This window comes from Elaeis guineensis, chromosome 14 (genome assembly GCF_000442705.2).
Source record: "Elaeis guineensis isolate ETL-2024a chromosome 14, EG11, whole genome shotgun sequence".
NCBI lineage: Eukaryota > Viridiplantae > Streptophyta > Magnoliopsida > Arecales > Arecaceae > Elaeis > Elaeis guineensis.
In genome coordinates, this window is record NC_026006.2 from 50,442,137 (window position 1) to 50,461,844 (window position 19,708).

General features: G+C 32.5%; 1 pseudogene; it reads right to left on the bottom strand.

The window, feature by feature from the left end:
• Positions 1 to 255: 255 nt before the first annotated feature.
• LOC140853617 (uncharacterized) lies at positions 256 to 1,594 on the bottom strand (annotated as a pseudogene).
• Between the last annotated feature and the right edge of the window lie 18,114 nt (positions 1,595 to 19,708).

Here is a 19,708-nt window from a genome sequence, read left to right on the forward strand (position 1 = left end):
ATCCTTTTCTATCTAATACTTTTCTTATATATAATAAAATATTATCGATTGATATTGATAAATCAAGTATATATTTGATACTATCATATTCATAATAAATTTTAAAATATACATTAACTATTAATGTCACCAAATTGTTTTATATTTTTCATTTTAGTAGCAACAAAAATACAAGATGCAAGTTTACTCAAATCCAAAATATGAATGGTATGAAATAAAATCTATATTATATGTATAATTTTATAAAAAAAGATGTCAACAAGTCATACAAAGAGTAGCAATATGATCATGTAGAATATCCATCTCATAGTTACTCATTATTCGACTTTGCTCTATATTCAATTTTTCTTATGATTCACTATTCTCTAAACAATCTAGAGGGATCGATCCTCATCATCATCATAAAACTGAAACTCAAAGTCTTTAATTATATAATTTCTAATAAAATTATGGATGACCATGAAAGCCACCACAATTTGAACTTATTTATAATAAGAGAAGTTGAGCATAATGCTTAATATTCTTCATCTACTTTTTTAACATCCAAATATCCTTTCAATAGTACATCTTAATAAGGAATGTGCATGATTAAAGATTTCATGCATATCCATTAGTTGACTTTCACATCAAAAATATGATAGATGGTATCTTTTTCTTTTATAAGGCCTTATATATCTTGATATATGAGAATACTCTACATCCACCAAATAATATTTATCTACATAAATATATATACATTAAAATTTAACACTAATGCACAAAACTTAAAATACATGCCTACCATTATAATATATTTAATTAAGATGCATACCTCTGGGTGAGTGTAGAAATTTGAGCTCTTCTCTACATATAGCCTCTAACAAATACGAGTATTATAAGTAATACTCTCATATCCAGTCCAAATAAAAATAAAATGCATGTCAAAATCATAATAAGCCATAATATTTTGCATAAGAATTTTTTTTCGACCAATATATAGTATTTGCTTGGAGAAACTTTTACGAATACATGGGTATCATCAATTGCTCTAATGCAATCGTTAGAATAAAGCCACTAGCAATTGTCATCAAGGAATTTACTTAGAACATTCTTGAACTCTCTATCAGTTGGGTTAATGATATCCCTAATCATTTTTAAGATAGCATTTACGACATGATAAAATGTCTATTAACTGTTTCTCCTAAATGTTGAAACCTTCTTGAACCATCCTATTTCTAAACCCATGTCTACCAACTTCTTCACAGAAATATTTCTAGAAGCTTTCAAATCATATCTAATTTTTAATTTCTTGCACAGATCATAAATACATGTTTCTCTATTCTAAATTGTTATTGATATCTATCTAGATTGTCTTGTAGAATCTCTGATACAAACTTATATCCAGTTTGATAAGAGATCCTATAAGGCTCTTTATCAACATATTTTATATAATATTCAATTATTGTACCTGCAGCTACAATCATGAATACATAAAATTCAACATCATCAACATCTCATCTTCACTATAATAATTCTCATCAAAACTGTTGTCAGTGTTATCCATATTTATATAAAAAATATTATACAAAATATAAAATATCTATAGCAAAAAAAATAAATAACATATAACATCAAGATATAAAATACAAATAATATAATAATATAAAATACCAATGCATGGCACCCATAATATCCATAATATTCATAATATTCATAATATATTATCCAAGATAGAACATGAATACGTATAATCAACCATAATCTCAACATAAATATTCATAATTAAAACTATAAAAAATATATTATCATAATAATATACTAAGAACTAATTTCGTAGTATTGACATTCACTTAAGCTACTCAATCTAAAAATGATTTTTTTGAAGGGCCACAAACTGTTGCTTCTTGAATTGATTTTGATGATTACAAAGCATTTGAGGGGGTTACTAATGATTTTGACTTGAAAAAAGATTTATTGTATTTCAAAGGTAAAATCATAATTTTATCAAGTTCTAATTCGGAAGCCTCAAGAGTAAGAACATAAGATTTGTAATCTATTGGAGGTAATTTTAATATTTTTGAATATGTATTTTAAAAGAAAATCATGTTTATATATTTGAGTCGACCCCATGAGTCGACTCATGGTAAAAGAGGCTGAACAATATGCTGAATTCTTTGGCTGGTACACTCTGTGAGTCGACCCCATGAGTCGATCCCTGAGCATGAGTCGACCTCTGCTGCTGTGTAGGTCAAAATTACAGAACAGTCATTTTTTATTTTGTGTCACAGAAATCGACCTCATAAGTTGACTCATGAGCATGAGTCGACCCTATGAGTCGACCCTTGTGATGGAAAAATTTCGCAACAGCTAGTTTTCAGCTCATTTTGGCTGCATTTAATGCCTATTTAATGTGCTCCAATGGCTCTATTTCAGCTAAGATTACTCTCCATCATTATTTGAAGTTATAAAAGGCACTTAAAGGAGGGAATCAACAAGGTTTTAAAAAGATCTTTCAAGCATTCATTTCAATCCTAAGCAAGAGCCCTCTTAAAAGTTCAAGAAGCTTCTATTTCAAGTTCACAAACCCCTCAAGAGCTCATTTAAGTCTTCAACCATCTTGAGAAAAATCAGAAGAGCTTCGTTCTTATTGTGTAAAATGTATTTAAAGCTTTATTTGCTCATTAAAGGAGCTACATCTGTATTTTTATGTGATTAACTGCTATATTCTATTTTGAGTTGATATTTTATTTTAGAAGGATTCCAAAACATGAAAATATTGATCCGAACCTTGAATCGGATTGTATTGGATTGGCTTGTACCCAAAAAATAAGTGTTCTAGCTTGAAATAGCTAGAGTTGGAGGTTTCGACATTGTATTCAGGTTGAATACAGTTTAGTGAATTTGAATTCTCAAGTAGGAGCTTGAAGAGTGGACGTAGGTGCAAAGTTGGCATCGAACCACTATAAATCTTCTTGTTTGTATTGTGCTTACTTGCTCTCCTTTTAAATTTCTTTATCTTCTTGCATTCTTGCATCCAGCTTCTACATCTTGCATAAATTTCACTCTCCACATTTATCCTGCTTATTGTTATAAAATCTTTATAGTTGTAAATTAACTTTAAATTTTTAGAAACCCAATTCACCCTTCCTCTTGGGTTGCATAGCTGGACAACAAGTGGTATCAAAGCACGGTGCTCTAGCTCTACTTTGATTTAACCATCAAAGAGCTAAAGATCTATGGCAACTCAAGTTGGCACTTCACTAATCGAGGGGCAGTCCACAAATCGATCTCCACTTTTCAATGGATCAAATTATACCTATTGGAAAGCTCGGATGAAAATCTTTATTCAAGTACTTGACTATGATATGTGGAGTATCATAGTAAATGGACCACACACATCCACTAAAATAATTGATGGTGTGGAATCAATCAAACCCGAAAAAGAATAGGATGAGGTTGATAAGAAAATAGCTCAACTAAATGCTAAAGCTATGAATATTTTGTATTGTGCTCTAAATGCTAATGAATTTAATCGTATTTCAACATGCATGTCAGCTAAGAAAATATGAGATAGATTAGAAGTAACTCATGAAGGAACTAATCAAGTGAAAGAATCAAAAATCAACATGCTTGTGCATAAATATGAATTTTTTAAAATAAAGTATGATGAATCAATAACTGAGATGTTTACTCATTTTACTGATATTATTAATGATCTAAAAAGTCTTGGTAAATCTTATTTTAACAGTGATCTTGTAAGAAAGATTCTTAGGTCTTTACCAAGGACTTGGAAGGCCAAAGTGACCGCAATTCAAGAAGCCAAAGATCTGAATATCTTACCCTTAGAGGAGCTTCTAAGATCACTGATGACTTACGAGCTAAGTATGAAACAACACCAAGAAGAAAATATCAAAAAGAAGAGGATAATCGCCCTCAAATCCACTGCTCAACCTGATGAAGAATCCGATGATACAGAAAATAAAGAGTAGGATGAAGAAATGGCCCTCATTACTAGAAGGTTTAAGAAGTTCTTAAAGAAAAAAAGACAAAGAATGAGGAAGAGGCCACCTACAAAAGGAAAATATAGCAAAGAGAAGGATAAGGAGCAACTCCTTATTTATTATGAATGCAAGAAATCGGGACACTTTAAGTCTGAATGCCCACAACTGAAGAAGGATCTCAAAAAGTACAAGAAGAAGACCATGATGGCTACATGGAGCGGAAGTGATGAGTCAAGTTTCGAAGAAGAAGACTCAAATAAACAAGTCAACTTGTGCCTTATGGCACATAAAAATGAGGTAAATACTGAAACTCCTATTGACTTTACCTTTGAAGAACTTCACGAAGCATTTTTTGACCTAATTGATGAACTAAAGAAGCTAGGGATAAAGAACAAAGAATTAAAATCAAAGAATCAATCTTTACTAAAAGAAAATGAAAGTATTTCAAATGAAAAATCAATTCCGTCTCAAAAAAATCTGAACTTAAAAAATGAGATTGCCAAGTTAAAATCAATAGTTGAAAAGTTTACTTTAAGTTCAAATAAACTTCACATGATACTTGACAATCAAAAGACCATTTATGATAAAGCCGGTCTTGGATATAACCCTTTAAAGAAATAAAAATTTCTGAAAAATATATTTGTAAACTCATCATACAATAAATTTTTAAATGTAACTTGCTTTAAATGTGGTAAAATAGGATATAAATCCTATTCATATTTTTCTAACAAATCTAAAAATTTCAATGTAAAAAAAATATTGGTTCCAAAAGGAACCATTATGACTAACCAAAAAGGACCCAAGAAAACTTGAGTACCTAAAATCAAAACTTGATTCTTGTGTATAGATGTGTCTTGCATCCCAAGGAGTAAACCGGAGATAATATCTTAATAGCAGATACTCAAGACATATGACTGATAATGAATCTCAATTCATCACACTTGTTGCTAAAAATGAAGGGATGGTCACCTTTGGAGACAATGACAAAGAAAAGATCATCGGTTTAGGTAACATTGGTATCACTCCCTCCAAGTATATTGAAAATATTTTATTAGTAGATGGTTTAAAATATAATTTCTTAAGCATAAGTTAATTTTATGATAAAAGATACAAAGTCATTTTTGAATCTTCAGTTTGCATTGTAACTAGTCCTATTAATGAAAACATTAAATTTGTTGGGCATAGACATTGAAATATTTATATGGTAGATTTGAATGATCTTTCCAAAATAAACATGCAATGCCTAGTAACCTTGAATGCCAAGATTAATGAGACTAGTTGGCTTTGACATCATAGGCTTGCACATATTAGCATGCATTCACTCTCAAAATCTATTAAAAAGGAATTGATCATCGGCTTATCCAAATTGAATTTTGAAAAGGATAGAATTTATGATGCATGCCAAATGGATAAACAAACACGAGTCTTATTTAAATCTAAAAATATTATTTCAATTTCTAGGTCATTAGAACTATTGCACATGGATTTATTTGGACCCACTAGAACTACTAGTCTAGGTGGAAAATGATATGGTTTTGTGATTATTGATGATTTTTCTCATTTTACATGAGTCTTCTTCTTAGCACAAAAAGATGAAACTTTTCATATTTTCTCAAAATTTTATCGAAAAGTCATAAATAAAAAAAAATTAATTTAAAATATTCGAAGTGATCATGGAACCGAATTTAAAAATCAAAATTTTGAAAAATTTAGTGATGAAAAAGATATTGACCATAACTTTTCAGTACCTAGGACACCCCAATAAAATGGGGTAGTAGAAAGAAAAAATAAAACTCTTGAAGAAATGGCCCGTACCATGCTATGTGAAAGTAACCTTCCAAGATATTTTTGGACGAAAGCAATTAACACGGCATGTTACATATTAAACCGTGCTTTAATTAGACCAATTTTAAAGAAAACTCCTTTTGAGCTTTGAAAAGAAAGAAAACCAAATATTGCATATTTTCAAATTTTTGGTTGTCGATATTTTGTTTTGAACAATGGTAAAGAAAGACTAAGAAAATTTGATGCAAAATCCGATAAAGTGATTTTTTTTTGTTACTCCTCTTCTAGCAAAGTTTTTAGAATTTTCAACAAAAGAACTTTAATAGTAGAGGAGTCAATACATGTTATTTTTAATGAAACTAACGATCTTCCTTCAAGGAAGAATGAAGGTATTGATGATGCAAATCCTCTCATAGAAGGGATGAAGGAGATCACTTTAAAAGACTCAACCATTCAAAATGATGAAGAACATGAAGACAAACAGGATGAAGAAGATGAAGAACAACAAGAACAACCTCTAGGTACAAATGATCTATCCAAAGAATGGAGGTATGATCACAATCATCCCAAGAAACTAATCATTGGTGATCCTACACATGGTGTAAGAATCTGCTCTTCATTTAGAGATGCATTCAATCATTTTGCTTTGGTCTCTCATCTTGAACCTAAAACCATAGATGAAGCTGAAAAAGATTATAATTGGATAAATACAATGCAAGAAAAACTTAATCAATTTGAAAGAAATAATGTATGGACTTTAGTTTCAAGACCTACAAATTATTCAATAATTGGCACAAAATGGGTATATAGGAATAAATTGGATGAACATGAAAATGTGATAAAATATAAAGCGAGATTAGTTGCAAAAGGTTATAATCAATAAGAAAGAATTGATTTTGATGAGACCTTTGCACCTGTTACTAGATTAGAAGCAATTAGACTTCTACTTGCATATGCTTGCTTTATAAATTTTAGGTTATTCCAAATGGATGTCAAAAATGCTTTTCTAAATGGATGTATTGCTAAAGAAGTTATATAGAACAATCTCCAGGTTTTGAAAATCATGCTTTTTCTAATCATGTTTTTAAATTAAACAAAGTATTATATGATTTGAAACAAGTACCTAGGGCTTGGTGTAAAAGACTAAGCAAATTTCTACTTAATAATAATTTTTTAAGAGAAAATATAGATACAATTCTTTTCATTAAAAGAAATCAAAATGATATATTAGTTATACAAATATATGTTGATGACATTATTTTTGGGTTTACTAATGAAACTCTTTGTCAAGATTTTGCTAAGCTCATGCAGAGGGAGTTCGAGATGAGCATGATGGAAGAACTTACATTCTTCCTCGAACTCCAAAGCAAACAAACAAAAGAAAGAATCTCCATCACCCAAAGTAAGTACACAAGAGAACTACTCAAAAGATTTAGAATGGAGAACTCCAAAGTAATTGGTACACCCATGAGCCCATCATGTAAGCTTGACAAAGATGAAGGAGGTAAAAATATAGACTTAAAATTTTATAGAGACATGATTGGTTCTCTATTGTATTTAACTGCTAATAGACCAGATATTATATTTAGTGTTTGTCTTTGTGCTCACTTTCAATCAAATCCAAAAGAATCTCACTTGAATGCAGTTAAAAGAATCCTTAGATATTTAAATGGTACACAAACTCTATGACTATGGTATTCTAAAAACTCATTAATTGACTTGATAGGATATTCAGATACCGATTTTGCTGGATGTAGATTAGATAAAAAAAGTACTAGTGAAACTTGCCAATTTTTTAGAGCTCTTGATTTAACAAGAAGCAAAACTCGATAGCACTGTTTACGATCGAGGCCGAATACATTGCAGTCGAAAGTTGTTGTGCTCAAATCTTGTGGATTAAGCAACAACTTGAAGACTTTGGCATCAAACTCAATGAAACTCCCATAAGATGTGATAACACCAGTGCTATAAATCTAACTAAAAATTCAGTTCAGTATTTTAGATCAAAACATATTGAAATTAGACATCATTTCATAAGAGAACATGTCCAAAATAAAGACATAATTCTTGATTATGTTTGTACTGAAAAATAATTGGATGACATCTTTACCAAGGCCTTAAGTGAAGATAGATTTTGTGAAATTAGGAGAGAACTAGGAATTCTTGATCCATCAGCTTAAGTATCTCTCTGATTTCAAATTCTTAATGCCAAAAATTCATTGAACCAAATCTATTGAGCACAATTCTAATTTTTCTTAAGAGCTCAAAAGCTCAAAATTATCATTCACATGATCAATATTTGGGTAAACATCCTTCTCTCAGAGTTTCAATTTTTTTTTCAAAATTATCCCATCATTTTTTTGAATTTTTCTGTGCTATGAGTCGATCCCCAGGGTCGACGCTAGGATAATTTTATAATTTTGTCAAAACCCTTCAAGCGCTCTCTTCTTATTGAGAATTTTTTCTTAAGCCGACTCAGTCCTTCGTCTTCTTTCTCCCACTGAACCAAAAGCTCTCCATCTCTTCTCCCTCAAATCAAAGATTTCTCTCAAATATCTTCTTCCATCGATTTTCACTCCTCAAATCACCCGTTAAGGAACCAACTTTCTCTCCTCTCCCTTCCTCATTTGGGGCGGTTCAAGCTTGCCCTAGAATCATCCCCTCTTCTCCAAATCGGTGATTTAACTCCTCAAATTCTTATCTTTTTTCTTCCAAAATCTTTTCCTCTCTGTCTCACATTTAGTCTCCTAAGCTTCTTTTAAGTCTCTCTTGACCTAATGGCTCCCAAAACAAAGCTACCACAAAGAATAAAATTCGTTCGCGGGTTGGAAGACAGTGTGCGCAGAAAGAGATTAGCAACTGAACCCTCTCCTGCTCTAATTCCTACTCCAGGTCCTGCTTTAGCTTCCACTCAATCCCCAATCAGCCCAAGCAAGGTACCTCTCTCTGACCGAAAAGTAAAATCCGAAAAAAATATTGATTTCAAGTTTTTTGAAAAAGAATGATTTACTATTGGATAGAAGATTAAGTATCAAGGATAAAAATTTTACTGCTCTTTAAAGAAAAATACTTATGTCAAAATTTTATTTAAATTTGAGCTATAGCAATGGAACAATGAAATCTACAGTAAAAGGTATTGATATTATTCTTGATCCAGTATATTTAGAACAAATACTGCATTTGTCTTGTGAAGGCTATACCAATATAGAGCTCCCTATTAAAGAAGAAAAAATTAATGTTATCTTTGGGAGAACCTATATTGAAAGTCTAAATAAATTGAAAGCAAAAATTCTTTCTGTTGAGATGAGGCTGTTACATCACTTGGTAACCAAACTGTTTGTCCTTAGGAGTGGTAGATACGACTTTCTATCTGGTAGGGGCATTTGCATTATGTACCATGTGATCACCCAAACCCCCCTGAACCTTCCAGCATTGATGTTTGAGGCCATGAGGGAAACTCTGAACAGGTCCAAGGCTCACTTGCCTTTTGGTATGGCACTCACCTTAGTTTTTAGAAGGTTCGGAATCAGTTTTGAGAGGGAGGCAGTTGCTAGACTATCCCATTCCGACATCATCAACCGTCACTCACTGCATCGCATGGGTTTCTCTAAGACTGATGGCGGTTAGATAAAGGATGTTAAGGAGAGAGCGGAGGATAGAGCAGAGGAGGAGGGATCATCTTCATCTCTTCGTGATCACGGAGCATCCCCAGATATTCAGTTCATATCTGATCATAAGGCTGATCCTTCAGAGTCTGTGAGGAGGCATGCTTCAGTTCCACAGTCAGAAAGCAGGGTACATCCTTCAGAGTTCAGACTAGCAGATGATCAGATTGAGATGATGTCCCAGCATGTTGCCTCCATTCTATCTCAGCAGTTTGTCACTTCAATCTTTGCACAGAGATCGACATCCCAGGATAACTCAGACCAGACTCTGATCTCTCATATTTCTACTATTTTTCAGATGCTCACTGCTCAGTTGGTACGTATTGAGTAGCTTGAGGGATATATTTTGAGATTGACAGGCAGAGTATTAGATTTGCAGGGACAAGTATTAGCTTTAGCCCATCTCCAGCCGCATGAAGACATCATAGAGGTCTCAGACCTATCTGCAGAGGTGGCTAGACTTCGAGGAGTCTTAGAGAGTGATTTTGACTTCTTGAGGAGAAAGATCAGGGGCTCCAGTGAGAATGCTTTTACTCAGTTCAGTGCCATGATGCAGTCTGTATCGAGAGCCTTGGATCTTTTGGACACCATCAGATTTTTTCTTATAGCACAATCCGTAGCTTCACAGGCTCCAGGATCCTCTCGCCCCTCTACTCATGCTAGTACCTCTACCCGTGGCTGAGGCAGACGCGGTCGAGGTCGTGTCCAAGGACTTGATCCTACATCTCCTCACCCTATCTCTGATTCTTCAGATTCTAATCCCTCTAGCCATGACATCTATTAGATCTAGATTAGTTTATCTCCTATGTCTAGGATCTATCTTATGGGCCTTGTATTTGTTGGCTAATTAACTCTTGGATAGTTTCTATCCATGATTTTTGTATTTTGAGTTGACTCATGTGTATTGGGACACCTTTTGTATTCAGTCACTTTTGAATATATATATATGTGTGTGTGTGTGTGCGCGCACGCGCGCGCGCGCTTTGACTTTCAATGAATGTTTATGAATATGATCAAATTGAATTATTTTAATTATGAGATATGAAAAATAACTCATATTAGTGCTAAGAAATACTATGAATTGTAATATCTTCTAGATGAGCAAGTTGATATATCCTTTATGTTTGCTATGTTGAGGGGGAGTAGAGAAATAAGCAATCAAAGAAGGAGACTAAAAAAGTAAAATATGGTATCAAAAAAGGGAAGTAAAAAAAAATATCCTTTTTGTCATCTTTTTTTTCTTTTCTCTATCCTTAAAATCCTTTAAGATCTTAATTGATGCTATCAAAAAGAGGGAGTAAAAAAATTTTGTCCTTTCAAGATTTCTTAAAAGGAGGAGTAGAGAATCTTAATTGATGTTGTCAAAAAGGAGGAGTAGAGAATAAATCGAGTTTAAGTAATAAACAATAAAGAAATGAGTAATAATCAATAAAAAAATTAGTAATAAACAAAATTATTAAGCAAATGTGTCAAAGAACCAAAATCGTCAGCTCTTTTTTTTTTATCTACTTTTTAAAGTAAATGAACTTATAAGCAAATTTCAAATTGATCTTTAAACTGCTTATGATGTATTTCGTTCAAATACTTGGTTATGATATTGAAGTGATGCATCTTCATAAATTTGAAATTCATGTTCAATGCTTTATATATGCTTTTGCTCAAGTATTTTATCATCATCAAAAAGGAGAAGATTATTGCTCCTTGAATTGATTTTGATGATTACAAAGCATTTGAGGGGATTACTAATAATTTTGGCTTAGAAAAAAATTTATTATATTTTATGGGCAAAATCATAATTTTATCAAGTTCTGATTCGGAAGCTTCAAGAGCAAGAACACAAGATTTGTAATCTATTGGAGATAATTTTAATATTTTTGAATATGTATTTTGAAAGAAAATCATGTTTATATATTTGAGTCGATCCCATGAGTCGACTCATGGCAAAAAGGACTGAACGGCATGCTGGATTCTTTGACTGGCACACTCTGTGAGTCGATCCCATGAGTCGACCCCTGAGCATGAGTCGACCCTATGAGTCGACCTCTACTGCTGTATAGGTCAAAATTATAGAATAATTATTTTTTATTCTGTGCCACAGAAGTCGACCCCATGAGTCGACTCATGAGCATGACTCGACCCTATGAGTCGATCCCTGTAATGAAAAAATTCCACAACGACTAGTTTTTAGCTCGTTTTGACTGCATTTAATATCCATTTAATGTGCTCCAACGACTCTATTTCAGTCCAGATTACTCTTCATTATTATTTGAAGTTATAAAAGGCACTTAAAGGAGGGAATCAACAAGATTTTGAAAAGATTCTTCAAGCATTCATTTCAACCCTAAGCAAGAGCCCTCTTAAAAGTTCAGGAAGCTTTTATTTCAAGTTCATCAATCCCTCAAGAGCTCATTCAAGTCTTCAACCATCTTGATGGAAATCAGAAGAGCTTCATTCTTATTGTGTAAAGTGTATTTAAAGCTTTATTTGCTCATTAAAGGAGCTACATCTGTATTTCTGTGTGATTAACTGCTATACTCTATTTTGAGTTGATATTTTATTTTGAAAGGATTTCAAAATATAGAAAGGTTGATCCGAATCTTGAATCGGATTGTATTGGATTGGTTTGTATCCGAAAAATAAGTGTTCTAGCTTGGAATAGCTAGATCGGAGGTTCTGACATTATATTCAGGTTGAATACGGTTTAGTGGATTTGAATTCTCAAGTAGGAGCTTGGGGAGTGGACGTAGGTGCAAGGTTAGCACCGAACCACTATAAATCTTTTTGTTTGTGTTGTGCTTACTTGCTCTCCTTTTAAATTTCTTTATCTTCTTGCATCCAGCTTCTACACCTTACATAAATTTCACTCTCCATATTTATTCTGCTTATTGTTATAAAATCCTCATAGTTGTAAATTAACTTTAAATTTTTAGAAATCCGATTCACCCCCCCCTCCTCTTGGGTTGCATAGCTGGGCAACATTAAGAGCTTGTGTCATTGATCGTAAAGGTTCTTAAGAAGAACATCTATCTTTAATAAAATTTGCCTATAATAACAGTTATCAGTCGAGTATACAAATAACACCTTATGAGGTATTATATAGAAGAAAATGTAGATCTCTGATATGTTGGGATGATGTGGGTGAGAAAAGATTATTAGGACCTAAACTATTATAACAAACTGTAGAAAAGATTCGCTTACTTAGAGAGCGTCTTCATATAGCTCAGAGTAGACAAAAGAGTTATGCAAATATTAGGAGGCGAGGATTACAATTTCATATTGGTGATTATACATTTCTAAAGATATCACCGACCAAAGGAATTGTGGAAAATTTAGAATAAGTTGAGCTCTAGATATGTTGGTCCATTCAAAATATTAAAGAGAGTTGGTACAGTGGCTTATAGACTAGATTTGCCCTCTATACTGGCTGGAGTAAATAATGTCTTCCATGTTTTTATATTGAGGAAATACATCACAAATCTCAATCATATTATAAAATATGAACTCTTATAGCTCAGAAAAGATCTAAGCTGTGAAGAGTTTTCTGTGAAAAGATCTAACCCTTATAGTACTCTTCGCACCTCGATATATTTTTTTTCGAGCTAGTCGCATATGATATGATACCGCCGCTCGATGTGCTTTGATTTCTGATGAGACCTCGGCTCCTTACCAAGTACTATGGCTCCATTGTTATCGTAGTAAAGTGGTATGACATCCGATATCATAACCCAAAGTTACGTGATAAATTTCTTGAACTAGAAACCTTCTTTTGCAGCATCCGAAGCAGCGACATACTCAGCCTTTGTGGTCGAATCCGCTATGATGGATTGCTTGAAACTCTTTCAGCTGACTATGTCACTATTATAAATGAACACATATCTTGACGTAGATTTTCTATCATCAGGATCAGACATAAAGTCTGAATCAGTATACCCCTCAACTTGCAACTCAGAACCTCCTCCAAAGATCAAGAACAAATTCTTAGTTCTTCTCAAATACTTAAGGATATTTTTCACAGCTATCCAGTGCTCTTCATCTGGATTCGACTGACACTTACTCGTGACACTCACAGCAAGGGCCATATTAGATCGAGTACACAGCATGACGTACATGAGGCTCCCTATGACCAAAACATAAGAAATTCTACTCATGCACTAAACTTTCTGGATGTGGTCGGACATATCGTGTTGAAAAGATTAATACTATGTTTAAGAGGTAATAGTTCTCTTTTAGAATTTTTCATGCTGAACCTCTTCAACACCTTTTCTATGTACAGCTTGTGTAACAGGCCTAGTATCCTTTTAGATCTATCCCTATAGACCTTTATTCCAAGAATATAGGATGCTTCTTCTTGATCTTTCATGGAGAATTTTTTGGACAACCATCTTTTGACCATGGTCAATATGAAAATATCATTCCCAATGAAGAGAATATCATCCATGTATAATATGAAGAATGTTATTGCACTCCCATTGACCCTTTTGTATGCACAAGATTTTTCTTCATTCTTGATGAAATCAAACGATTTGATCGCACCATCAAAATGATGATTCCAACTCTGAGAAGCTTGTTTTAATCCGTATATGGACCTATACAGTTTGCAGACTCTGTGATCACCATCACCAGATGTGAAACTCAAAGACTGCTCCATATAGATATCTTTCTCAAGACAACAAAACAGGATATTAGTGATGAAAAAAATTTATCATTAATAACCAATTTTCATCGCTAATAGTTATTAGCGATAAAATTTTTGTCACTAATATTTAGCCGTAAATAATACCATCGTTGATAATTTTTTACGATGAAAATAAAATTTCATCATAAATAATCAATATTATCGATAAAAAAATTTTATCGTTAAAAAATTATTTTTTTCGAAAACTATTTATGATGAAAAATTTTAGTCATAAAAAAAGATAATTTATGATGAAATTAATTATTTATAATAAATTTTATTCATCACTATTAATTTAAATAAAATTTTTATAAAAATTAAATTTAAAAAAGTATTAACGACGTAAATTTTTTATCATAAATATCATAATTTTTTACATAAATTTTTATCACTAATAAATATTAAATTAATAATGATGAAAATATTTTTATCATAATTAATTTAAATAAAAATTTTTATAAAAATTATATTTAAAAAAATTTAAGTGATATAAATTTTTTATCGTAAATATAGTTATTTACGATGAAAATATTTTCATCACTATTAATTTAATTAAAAATTTTTATAAAAATTAAATTTAAAAAAATATTAGCGATATAAATTTTTTATCATAAATATAATTATTTATGATAAAAATATTTTCATCATTATTAATTTAATTAAAAATTTTTATGAAAATCAAATTTAAAAAAATATTAGTGACGTAAATTTTATGTCATAAATATTTTAATTTTTGACATAAATTTTTATTAGTAATAAATTTTTAATTATTTATGATGAAAATATTTTCATTATTATTAATTTAATATAAAATTTTAATATTTTTAAATTTATAAAAAAAATTATTTACAATCAATTTCTTATCTCTAATATATTTTTTGGTGATCAATATTTTGTCAAAAATAATTCTGTCGCTAATAATTTATAAATTTTTTTAAAAAATAATTTATAATTATATATATTTAATTTATATTTATAATATTTTTTATAAATTAAAAATAAAAATAAAAAATAAAAAATTTACATAAAAAATTTATAAATAAATTTTATCATTTTATTATATTAAATTAAAATTATAAGTGATATAAAATAAAAATAAAAAACTATACAAATAGACCGTCAAGTGTCGATATCTGCGGAAGGAGAGCAGGCTGGAGAAGAAGAATGCTCGGATGAGCTCGGACCGACCTGTTGTTGCCTCATTAGCTGCATCATCTGCTCCATCTATGCTATTCGCTCCATCATCTAGATCTGAAGTCGTCGGTACTCATCGATGCATACAGTCAACTCATCAGCTCGCTGCTCAACCTGTCTCTGCATCTCTGCCAATCGAGTATCACAGGCAGCATGGATGTCAGTCTTGGACGAGCATAAGGATGAGGGAGCAGTGATCCCATGCCTTAAACTTCTAACATAATAGGGTCTTGTACCAAGCATCTGATCACAGATCTCATCATCTTTGGATACAGTCGAGCCCTCAGGAGTAGGCTGGGATCTGATATCTATCATACGATCCTGAAAATTAAAGTTATAGCTATTTTAACTTCATCCTAAAAATCAAACTATGAATAAAAAAATAATTAAAAAAACTTATAAAGAGATGATGGCTCCCCATCATCCACTCTCTCGATCATCGCTGGTGGGTTCGCTGGTAGATATTGATCCTACTAGGAAGCTTGCCACTCTCAGAATTTCTCTGCAATTTGAGAATAATTAATTAAATTTTTTTTAAATAGTTAGAGAATTATATACTAATTAAAAATTACTTATCATCTGCTCCATACGACGAGCGAACGATCTCAAACCCCCACAATACGGTACGGTCTGTCTAGCCCGATTCATGATATTCTGGACATATCGTCTCTGTACAGTTAGCGATCAAATTAGTAGGTAACAAATTGAATTTAAGAATAAATGATTCAATCATTAAACTCTGAAAAAAAAAGTTTGGATGTGTAACCTGATATGCCGAATCCTCATAATGCTGATATATGATAGTCCAATCATCCATAGTGATGCTGTCATAGGACTGCTGTTGTACTGCCTCCACTCCATGATCCTGCATCACATGATACCAATGTTTATGGATGTGGTGGTGATACTCCTTGAAACACAAAGATAAATGAGCGTCCACAGCTCGTCGCACGTGATCCTCCTCAAAATCAATAATATCAAATACATCCTGTCAATAACAAATATTAGAAGAATACTGTGCTAATTAAATATTCATAGTATAATTAATTTTATCTGTAACTGGATGTAGAAAATTTTTCTCTGAGCTAGTACTATTGGGAATAGTGTCCCAAAGCCAATCGTCAACTTGTTGACGGTTGTGCTCTTTCTTGTATTAGTATATGAATTATAAATTAATAAAAGTTATTTTAATATTTTTCATCATAAATTATTTCATCTTCTAATGAACTTCTATGTTGTGGTGAAGTCCTTAGGACTATTTTGACTCGACAAAGGAGGATTTGTCGTTTAGTCCTTAAACCTGTTCGCGGCCAAATGATACGTTGTTACCAAGGACAACAACATTTATCAAGCATAGGTCGTTGTGTGCCATATGGGTTGGTTGTCCTCTTAACCAAAGAGTGTGGAGACACTGGTATGGCATACAGGTGAGATGTAAGGGTACATCTGCACTGAATGTGACTGACTCCGGAGCTATTTCTGCTGTCAAGATTTACTCCGATGGGATATGGGTATAACTGTTCCTCCGACCTGAGACCGTCACGGTGATTTGCAAGCAACTCACTGTACTTAGGCACTGGACTATCTGAATTTCTAATTCAGTGACGGAAGGCTGCTGGGTGTAGTCAAGTACTTGACTTGTCGGTGCGTGTGTCAAGATAAAATTGACCACTCCATATCAGGAGCTGTATACAGTCATATTTTAATTTAGCAAAATCTTGGCCAGGGTAGTCCTAGTGAGGAGTCACAGGATTGGTTGAATTGAGCATGATTCGGATGATTTAATCAGGGTTGACAGTTTAACCCTAAGTCGTCCTAAACACAAGGGTCAAAAGGGATGAATTATACAGTAACCATATTCATGTAGGTTCTGAGTGTTGTGATTATGACTATTCGACCTATCCGAACATCGGATACCATTGCTAGATGGTCACTTCGATTAGTATAGGAATTGGTTCCTGTGCTACCGATTTAGGTTCAAATCTGCGGGGTCACACACATTAGAGGTTTCTATCTGATCTGATAGCTGATGAAGAGTCCTAATGCTCATGGACTATGAATCTTACATATCTGAGACTCTATGATCAAGAATCAGGATATTCTGATCATAAGTTCAACATATTTTGGGTACCGGGGTCAAGAGTCCCACTGGTTTGGGACTCTTCGATCAAGGTTTCATATCGATGGACTTTGATACCCGATTGTCCATCGAATTTGGACTCAGTATTTATGAGAGGTATAATTAGTAATTTGATCACTAATTAACTTAATTTGATTGAGTAATTATTTTTGGATCAAGTCCAATTGAATTGGATTCAGTTGGGTTTAACCCAATTAGGTCAAGTGCTGACCTAATCGTCGAAGTAGTTTGGTCCCTGATTTGATCAGGAGTTGGACTTAGTCAATTTTTGATTTGATTAAGATTTTATTGAGCCTAATTAAGCTTAATTAAGTTAGATTTAATTTAGTCTAATTGTGCTTAACCTATTTTGATTAGGTTGGTTCAATTATGATCAAACCACCTTTTGAATTCAACTCCCTGCGCCACCTCACTTCTCTGCGCCCATTTGAATTCACGAGAAGCAACTTCTCATGAATTTTCTCTCACGCAAAGGTCTTCCCACGCCCCACATTTGTGCGCCATATGGGTGGATAAAGATGGTTGGTTGGCCATTCAAATTCAAAAGAAAGTTTGAATTTGAATGAGCAACCAATCCATGCGCCACCTAGCCTTATCCATGCGCCATTTATTTTACAAGAGAAAGAGTTTCTCATGTAAATTCTCCATACACAAGAGAAGCCACGCCTCCTCTCTACTCATGCGTAGAGTGGATAGGAATGAGTTGGTTGGCATTTGAATTCAAATTCGATTTGAATTCAAATGAGCAACCACTTATCTTTATCCTCTCACGCGGTAAAAATGCTGCAAAGACGCGGTCTTGCATCATTTTAAAAAGGAGATAAGAGAGGGCGTGCGCACAGAGCATCAAAAAAAAAAAGGTGGCATGAGAGAAGTTTCTTGCATGGGAAAAGAAAAGAAAAGAAGAGAAAAAGAGAGAGAAGTGGACGCAAGCTTTTCTTGTGTACCCTAGGGTTTTGGCTTAGGGTTTGGGAAGTGAGAACGCGAGCTACGAGTGTCGTGAGCCCACCAAACTTTAGGGAGAGCATCATCAACCTCTCTGTCATCTTTGCTAATGATCTGGAGCATCTGAGGAGTTGGCAGACATCGATCGAAGGAGTTCGATCAATATTGGCCATCAAAAAGGTGCAGTCAACGAACTAGCATTCGTGAGGAGCCGATCAGACCAGGAGCTTCGTGTAGATGATCCGTGGAGGTCAGACATACTGTGTGGCTGTATTGCAATGATCAGACCTTCCAGACGGTGATCAGATTACAGCGATCGACTACCTGCACGAAGGTAATGTATTCTGAACACATAACAGTAAATTGTTTACTGTAGAAGTTTGAATTTCAAATTTAAATGCATGCTATATATCATATTTAGATTATAGTGTAGGATAAATATATATTAATTAATTAGATTAATTAATATTTTTTGCTGTAAAATTATAATTTTAAAAAAGTTTTAAAATTATCGTTTTACCCCTACACTGAAACTCACTTCAAATGGTATCAGAGCAGGTTTTAAAATATGATATACATTTACATGCATAGATTAAGGTGTAATCTAAAAGTTTAAATTTAAAATTTAAAATTCAAAATTTAAAATTCAAAATTTAAAATTCAAAATTTGAAATTCAAAATTTATTTGAAATTTCAAATTTGAAATTTGAAATTTGAAATTTGAAATTTGAAATTTGAAATTTCAAATTTGATTGAAATTTTAAATTTGAAATTTGAAATTTAAAATTTAAAATTTAAAATTCAAAAATTAGAAATTTAAAATTTAAAATTTGTTTGAAATTTAAAATTTGAAATCTAAAATTTGATATTTAAAATTTAAATTTTGAAATTGATATATTTAGATATACTTGTTCCAAGTAGCAAGTACTCTAATTGGGTTGGTTGCCATGATCATCTGGTCATAGGAGAAAAGAAGGGTTTAAAGGCCCTCTCCTCCCATTCGATGGGGTCTCCTATGGCGTTAGGGGTGCCGATGTAATTATATCCCATGAAGACGAAGCGACGAAAGGACTTAATTGTAAAGGTTCAATTGTAAAATTTATCATGAATGTGTTAGATTAGATCTAAAAGAATATTCATGATTTATTTTGATTGAGTTATTTTTTGTTATGTAATTAGCAATAGGATTGCTGTTTATGAAATGTGCTGATCCATTTGTGAAATAAGTCAACATATTTGATGAACAGAAAATAAAACCTTTCAAATTTGAAAATTATTTTCGAAATACCAAACCCTGACCCATCAGCCCAAATACTTAATTAAA